Consider the following 8961-nt stretch of genomic DNA (forward strand, 5'->3'; position numbering starts at 1 on the left):
AGAAGTTTCTCAGAATGTTTCTGCTAGATTTTATGTGAAGATATTTCTTTTTCCACCATAGGCTGCAAAGCACTCCAAATATCCAATTGCAGCTTCTACAAAAAGAGTGTTTCAAAACTGCTGAATCAAAAGTAAGGTTCAACTCTGTTAGTTGAATGCACACATGACAAGGAAGTTTCTCAGAATACTTCTATGTATTTTTTAGACGAAGTTATTCCCTTTTCCACCATAGGCCCCTAATTGCTTCAAATATCCACTAGCAGATAATACAAAAAGTGTGTTTCAAAACTGCTGAATCAAAAGTAAGGTTCAACTCTGTTAGTTGAATACACACATGACAAGGAAGTTTCTCAGAATACGTCTATGTATTTTTTAGTTGAAGTTATTCCCTTTTCCACCATAGGCCCCTAATTGCCTCAAATATCCACTAGCAGATTATACAAAAAGTGTGTTTCAAAACTGCTCTATCAAAAGAAAGGTTGAAGCCTGGGAGTTCAATGCACACATCACAAAGAAGTTTCTCAGAATGCTTCTTTCTTGTATTTATGTGAAGACATTTCCTTTTCCACCATAGGCCTGAAACTGTTCATTATATCCATTTGCAGAAACAACAAAAAGAGTGTTTCAAAACTGCCACCTCTAAAGAAATATTCAGCTCAGTGAACTGAATGCACACATCACAAAGAAGCTTCTCAGAATGCTTCTCTCTCATTTTTATGTGAAGATATTTCCTTTTCAACTATAGGCCGCAAATCACTCCAAATATCCCCTTGCAGATTCTACAAAAAGAGTGTTACAAAACTGCTCAACCAAAAGAAAGTTTCAACTCTGTGAATTGAGTGCATTCATCACAAGGAAGTTTCTCAGAATGCTTCTGTCTAGTTTTTATGTGAAGATATTTCCTTTTCCACTATAGGCCTCAGTCCTCTCCAAATATGCATTTGCAGATACTACAAAAAAGAATGTTTCCAAACTGCTAAATCAAAAGGGAAGTTCAACCATGTGACGTGAATGCACATATCACAAAGATGTTTCTCAGAATGTTTCTCTCTAGTTTTCATGTGAAGATATTTCGTTTTCCACTGCAGGCCTCAAGGAGCTCCAAATATCCACCAACAGATACTTCAAAAAGACTGTTTCCAAACTGCTCAATCAAAAGAGCAGTTCAACTCTGTGAGTTGAATGCACACATCACAAAGAAGTTTCTCAGAATGCTTCTGTCTAGTTTTTATGTGTAGATATTTAGTTTTACACCATAGGCCTCAAATGGTTCCAAATATCCACTTGCAGATCCTACAAAAAGATGGTTTCCAAACTGCTCAAGCAAAAGAGAGCTTCAAATCGGTCAGTTGAATGCACACATCACAAAGAATGCTTCTGTCTAGTTTTTTTGTGAAGATATTTCCTTTTCCACCATAGGCCTCAAAACGCTCCAAATATGCACTTGCAGATTCTACAAAAGGTGTGTTTCAAAACTGCTAAATCGAAAGAAAGGTTCAACCCTGTGAGATGATTGCTCACATCACAAAGAAGTTTCTCAGAATGCTTCTGTCTAGTTCTTTCGTGAAGATATTTCCTTTTCTACCATGGGCCTCAAAGCGCTCAAAATATCCGCTTGCAGATTGTACAGAAAGCCTGTTTCCAAACTGCTCAATCAAAAGAAAGGTTCAACTCTGTGAGTTGAATGCACACATCATGAAGTAGCTTCTCAGAATGCTTCTGTCAAGTCTTTATGTGAAGATGTTTTTTAAACTGTAGGCATCAAAGTGCTCCAAATATCAACATGCAGATAGTACAAAAAGAGAATTTCCAAACGACTCAATTATAAGAGAGGTTGAATTCTGTGAGTTTAATGCACACATCACAAAGAAGTTTCTGAGAATGCTTCAGTCTAGTTTTTATGTGAAGATATTTCCTTTTCCACCATAGGCCTCAAAGCACTCCAAATATGCACTCGCAGATTCTACAAAAAGGGTGTTTGAAAACTGCTCAATTAAAATAAAGATTCAAATCTGTGAGATGAATGCACACATCACAAAGAAGTTTCTCAAAAAACTTCTGTCTAGTTTGTATGTGAAAACATTTCCTTTTCCACTAGAAGTCATAAACTGTTGCAATTATCCAATTGCAGATTCTACAAAAATAGTGTTTCATAACTGCTTAGTCAAAAGAAAGGTTCAACTCCGTTATTAGAATGCATACATCAAAAAGAAGTTTCTAAGAATGCTTCTTTCTAGTTTTTTTGTGAAGATATTTCCTTTTGCAAATTAGGCCACAAATGCCTTCAAATATCCACATGGAGATACTACAAAAAGAGTGTTTCAAAACTGCTCAAGCCAAAGAAAGTTTCTACTGTGGGAGATGAATGCACACATCACAAAGTAGTTTCTCAGAATGCCTCTGTTTAATTTTTATGTGAAGATATTTCCTTTTCCACCATAGGCTGCAAAAGGCTGAAAATATTCACTTGCAGATTCCACAAAAAGAGAGTTTCAAAACTACTCTATCAAAATATAGGTTCAACTCTTTGAGTTGAATGTGCACATCACAAAGAAGTTTCTCAGAATGCTTCTGTGTAGTTTTTATGTGAAGATATGTCCTTTTCCCCCATAGGCCACAAATGGCTCCAAATATCCACTTGCAGATTCTACAAAATAGAGTTTCAAAACTGCTCTATGAAAAGATAGGTTGAACTCTGTGAGTTGAATGCACACATCACAAAATGTTTCTGAGAATGCTTCTGTGTAGTTTTTATGTGAAGATATTTCCTTTTCCACAATTGGCCTCAAACTGCTCCAAATATCCATTTGCGCATCCTACAAAAAGAGGGTTTCAAAACTGCTCTATCAAAAGATAGGCTCAACCCTGTGAGTTGAATGGACACATCACAAAGAAGTTTCTCAGAATGCTTTGGTGTAGTTTTTATGTGAAGATATTTCCTTTTCCAACATAGGCCTCAAAGCGCTCCAAATATCCACGTGCAGATTCTAGAAAAAGAGTGTTTCCAAACTGCTCCATCAAAAGAAAGTTTCAACTTTGTTAGATGAATGCACACATCACAAAGAAGTTTCTCAGAATGCCTCTGGGTAGTTTTTATGTGAAGATATTTCCTTTTCCAACATAGGCCACAAAGGGCTACAAATACCCACTTGCAGATTCTACAAAAAGAGAATTTCAAAACTGCCCTATCAAAAGATAGGTTCAACCCTGTGAGTTGAATGCACACATCACAAAGAGGTTTCTGAGAAAGTTTACGTGTAGTTTTTATGTGAAGATATTTCCTTTTTGACCATAGGCCACAAAGCGCTCCAAACATCCACTTGCCGAATATACAAACAGAGTGTTTCAAAATTGCTAAATCAAAAGAAAGGTTCCTCTCTGTGAGATGAAGGCACACATCACAAAGCAGTTTCTCAGAATGCTTCTGTGTAGTTTTTATGTGAACATATTTACTTTTCCACCGTAGCCCTCAAAGGGCTGCAAATATCCACTTGCAGATTCTGCAGAAAGTGTGATTCAAAACTGCTCAGCAAAAAGAATGTTTCAACTCTGTGAGATGAATGCACACTTCACAAAGAATTTTCTCAGAATGCTTCTGTTGTGTTTTTCTGTGAAGTCACATCCTTTTCCACCATAGTGATCCATGCGCTCCAAATACCCACTTGCAGATTCTACAAAAAGCGGGTTTCAGAACTGGTCAATCAAAAGAAAGTTTCATCTCTGTGAGATGAATGCACACATCAAAAAGAAGTTTCTCAGAATGCTTCTGTCTTGTTTTTATGTGAAGATATTTCCTTTTCCACCACAGTCCTCAAACCTCTCCAAATATTCATTTGCAGATACCACAAAAACACGGTTTTCAAACTGTGCAATCAAAAGAAAAGTTCAACTCTGTGAGTTAAATGCACACAACACAAATAACTTTCTCAGAATGCTTCTGGGTAGTTTTCAGATAAAGATATATCCTTTTCCACAATAGGCCTCAAAGCGCTCCAAATATCCACTTCCAGATTCTACAAAAAGCGTGTTTCAAAACTGTTCAATCAAAAGAAAGTTTCATCTCTGTGAAGTGAATGCACACATCACACAGAAGTTTCTCAGAATGTTTCTGCTAGATTTTATGTGAAGATATTTCTTTTTCCACCATAGGCTGCAAAGCACTCCAAATATCCAATTGCAGCTTCTACAAAAAGAGTGTTTCAAAACTGCTGAATCAAAAGTAAGGTTCAACTCTGTTAGTTGAATGCACACATGACAAGGAAGTTTCTCAGAATACTTCTATGTATTTTTTAGACGAAGTTATTCCCTTTTCCACCATAGGCCCCTAATTGCTTCAAATATCCACTAGCAGATAATACAAAAAGTGTGTTTCAAAACTGCTGAATCAAAAGTAAGGTTCAACTCTGTTAGTTGAATACACACATGACAAGGAAGTTTCTCAGAATACGTCTATGTATTTTTTAGTTGAAGTTATTCCCTTTTCCACCATAGGCCCCTAATTGCCTCAAATATCCACTAGCAGATTATACAAAAAGTGTGTTTCAAAACTGCTCTATCAAAAGAAAGGTTGAAGCCTGGGAGTTCAATGCACACATCACAAAGAAGTTTCTCAGAATGCTTCTTTCTTGTATTTATGTGAAGACATTTCCTTTTCCACCATAGGCCTGAAACTGTTCATTATATCCATTTGCAGAAACAACAAAAAGAGTGTTTCAAAACTGCCACCTCTAAAGAAATATTCAGCTCAGTGAACTGAATGCACACATCACAAAGAAGCTTCTCAGAATGCTTCTCTCTCATTTTTATGTGAAGATATTTCCTTTTCAACTATAGGCCGCAAATCACTCCAAATATCCCCTTGCAGATTCTACAAAAAGAGTGTTACAAAACTGCTCAACCAAAAGAAAGTTTCAACTCTGTGAATTGAGTGCATTCATCACAAGGAAGTTTCTCAGAATGCTTCTGTCTAGTTTTTATGTGAAGATATTTCCTTTTCCACTATAGGCCTCAGTCCTCTCCAAATATGCATTTGCAGATACTACAAAAAAGAATGTTTCCAAACTGCTAAATCAAAAGGGAAGTTCAACCATGTGACGTGAATGCACATATCACAAAGATGTTTCTCAGAATGTTTCTCTCTAGTTTTCATGTGAAGATATTTCGTTTTCCACTGCAGGCCTCAAGGAGCTCCAAATATCCACCAACAGATACTTCAAAAAGACTGTTTCCAAACTGCTCAATCAAAAGAGCAGTTCAACTCTGTGAGTTGAATGCACACATCACAAAGAAGTTTCTCAGAATGCTTCTGTCTAGTTTTTATGTGTAGATATTTAGTTTTACACCATAGGCCTCAAATGGTTCCAAATATCCACTTGCAGATCCTACAAAAAGATGGTTTCCAAACTGCTCAAGCAAAAGAGAGCTTCAAATCGGTCAGTTGAATGCACACATCACAAAGAATGCTTCTGTCTAGTTTTTTTGTGAAGATATTTCCTTTTCCACCATAGGCCTCAAAACGCTCCAAATATGCACTTGCAGATTCTACAAAAGGTGTGTTTCAAAACTGCTAAATCGAAAGAAAGGTTCAACCCTGTGAGATGATTGCTCACATCACAAAGAAGTTTCTCAGAATGCTTCTGTCTAGTTCTTTCGTGAAGATATTTCCTTTTCTACCATGGGCCTCAAAGCGCTCAAAATATCCGCTTGCAGATTGTACAGAAAGCCTGTTTCCAAACTGCTCAATCAAAAGAAAGGTTCAACTCTGTGAGTTGAATGCACACATCATGAAGTAGCTTCTCAGAATGCTTCTGTCAAGTCTTTATGTGAAGATGTTTTTTAAACTGTAGGCATCAAAGTGCTCCAAATATCAACATGCAGATAGTACAAAAAGAGAATTTCCAAACGACTCAATTATAAGAGATGTTGAATTCTGTGAGTTTAATGCACACATCACAAAGAAGTTTCTGAGAATGCTTCAGTCTAGTTTTTATGTGAAGATATTTCCTTTTCCACCATAGGCCTCAAAGCACTCCAAATATGCACTCGCAGATTCTACAAAAAGGGTGTTTGAAAACTGCTCAATTAAAATAAAGATTCAAATCTGTGAGATGAATGCACACATCACAAAGAAGTTTCTCAAAAAACTTCTGTCTAGTTTGTATGTGAAAACATTTCCTTTTCCACTAGAAGTCATAAACTGTTGCAATTATCCAATTGCAGATTCTACAAAAATAGTGTTTCATAACTGCTTAGTCAAAAGAAAGGTTCAACTCCGTTATTAGAATGCATACATCAAAAAGAAGTTTCTAAGAATGCTTCTTTCTAGTTTTTTTGTGAAGATATTTCCTTTTGCAAATTAGGCCGCAAATGCCTTCAAATATCCACATGGAGATACTACAAAAAGAGTGTTTCAAAACTGCTCAAGCCAAAGAAAGTTTCTACTGTGGGAGATGAATGCACACATCACAAAGTAGTTTCTCAGAATGCCTCTGTTTAATTTTTATGTGAAGATATTTCCTTTTCCACCATAGGCTGCAAAAGGCTGAAAATATTCACTTGCAGATTCCACAAAAAGAGAGTTTCAAAACTACTCTATCAAAATATAGGTTCAACTCTTTGAGTTGAATGTGCACATCACAAAGAAGTTTCTCAGAATGCTTCTGTGTAGTTTTTATGTGAAGATATGTCCTTTTCCCCCATAGGCCACAAATGGCTCCAAATATCCACTTGCAGATTCTACAAAATAGAGTTTCAAAACTGCTCTATGAAAAGATAGGTTGAACTCTGTGAGTTGAATGCACACATCACAAAATGTTTCTGAGAATGCTTCTGTGTAGTTTTTATGTGAAGATATTTCCTTTTCCACAATTGGCCTCAAACTGCTCCAAATATCCATTTGCGCATCCTACAAAAAGAGGGTTTCAAAACTGCTCTATCAAAAGATAGGCTCAACCCTGTGAGTTGAATGGACACATCACAAAGAAGTTTCTCAGAATGCTTTGGTGTAGTTTTTATGTGAAGATATTTCCTTTTCCAACATAGGCCTCAAAGCGCTCCAAATATCCACGTGCAGATTCTAGAAAAAGAGTGTTTCCAAACTGCTCCATCAAAAGAAAGTTTCAACTTTGTTAGATGAATGCACACATCACAAAGAAGTTTCTCAGAATGCCTCTGGGTAGTTTTTATGTGAAGATATTTCCTTTTCCAACATAGGCCACAAAGGGCTACAAATACCCACTTGCAGATTCTACAAAAAGAGAATTTCAAAACTGCCCTATCAAAAGATAGGTTCAACCCTGTGAGTTGAATGCACACATCACAAAGAGGTTTCTGAGAAAGTTTACGTGTAGTTTTTATGTGAAGATATTTCCTTTTTGACCATAGGCCACAAAGCGCTCCAAACATCCACTTGCCGAATATACAAACAGAGTGTTTCAAAATTGCTAAATCAAAAGAAAGGTTCCTCTCTGTGAGATGAAGGCACACATCACAAAGCAGTTTCTCAGAATGCTTCTGTGTAGTTTTTATGTGAACATATTTACTTTTCCACCGTAGCCCTCAAAGGGCTGCAAATATCCACTTGCAGATTCTGCAGAAAGTGTGATTCAAAACTGCTCAGCAAAAAGAATGTTTCAACTCTGTGAGATGAATGCACACTTCACAAAGAATTTTCTCAGAATGCTTCTGTTGTGTTTTTCTGTGAAGTCACATCCTTTTCCACCATAGTGATCCATGCGCTCCAAATACCCACTTGCAGATTCTACAAAAAGCGGGTTTCAGAACTGGTCAATCAAAAGAAAGTTTCATCTCTGTGAGATGAATGCACACATCAAAAAGAAGTTTCTCAGAATGCTTCTGTCTTGTTTTTATGTGAAGATATTTCCTTTTCCACCACAGTCCTCAAACCTCTCCAAATATTCATTTGCAGATACCACAAAAACACGGTTTTCAAACTGTGCAATCAAAAGAAAAGTTCAACTCTGTGAGTTAAATGCACACAACACAAATAACTTTCTCAGAATGCTTCTGGGTAGTTTTCAGATAAAGATATATCCTTTTCCACAATAGGCCTCAAAGCGCTCCAAATATCCACTTCCAGATTCTACAAAAAGCGTGTTTCAAAACTGTTCAATCAAAAGAAAGTTTCATCTCTGTGAAGTGAATGCACACATCACACAGAAGTTTCTCAGAATGTTTCTGCTAGATTTTATGTGAAGATATTTCTTTTTCCACCATAGGCTGCAAAGCACTCCAAATATCCAATTGCAGCTTCTACAAAAAGAGTGTTTCAAAACTGCTGAATCAAAAGTAAGGTTCAACTCTGTTAGTTGAATGCACACATGACAAGGAAGTTTCTCAGAATACTTCTATGTATTTTTTAGACGAAGTTATTCCCTTTTCCACCATAGGCCCCTAATTGCTTCAAATATCCACTAGCAGATAATACAAAAAGTGTGTTTCAAAACTGCTGAATCAAAAGTAAGGTTCAACTCTGTTAGTTGAATACACACATGACAAGGAAGTTTCTCAGAATACGTCTATGTATTTTTTAGTTGAAGTTATTCCCTTTTCCACCATAGGCCCCTAATTGCCTCAAATATCCACTAGCAGATTATACAAAAAGTGTGTTTCAAAACTGCTCTATCAAAAGAAAGGTTGAAGCCTGGGAGTTCAATGCACACATCACAAAGAAGTTTCTCAGAATGCTTCTTTCTTGTATTTATGTGAAGACATTTCCTTTTCCACCATAGGCCTGAAACTGTTCATTATATCCATTTGCAGAAACAACAAAAAGAGTGTTTCAAAACTGCCACCTCTAAAGAAATATTCAGCTCAGTGAACTGAATGCACACATCACAAAGAAGCTTCTCAGAATGCTTCTCTCTCATTTTTATGTGAAGATATTTCCTTTTCAACTATAGGCCGCAAATCACTCCAAATATCCCCTTGCAGATTCTACAA

The sequence above is a fragment of the Pan paniscus genome, chromosome 18, assembly GCF_029289425.2.
Source record: "Pan paniscus chromosome 18, NHGRI_mPanPan1-v2.0_pri, whole genome shotgun sequence".
In the NCBI taxonomy this organism is placed as follows: domain Eukaryota; kingdom Metazoa; phylum Chordata; class Mammalia; order Primates; family Hominidae; genus Pan; species Pan paniscus.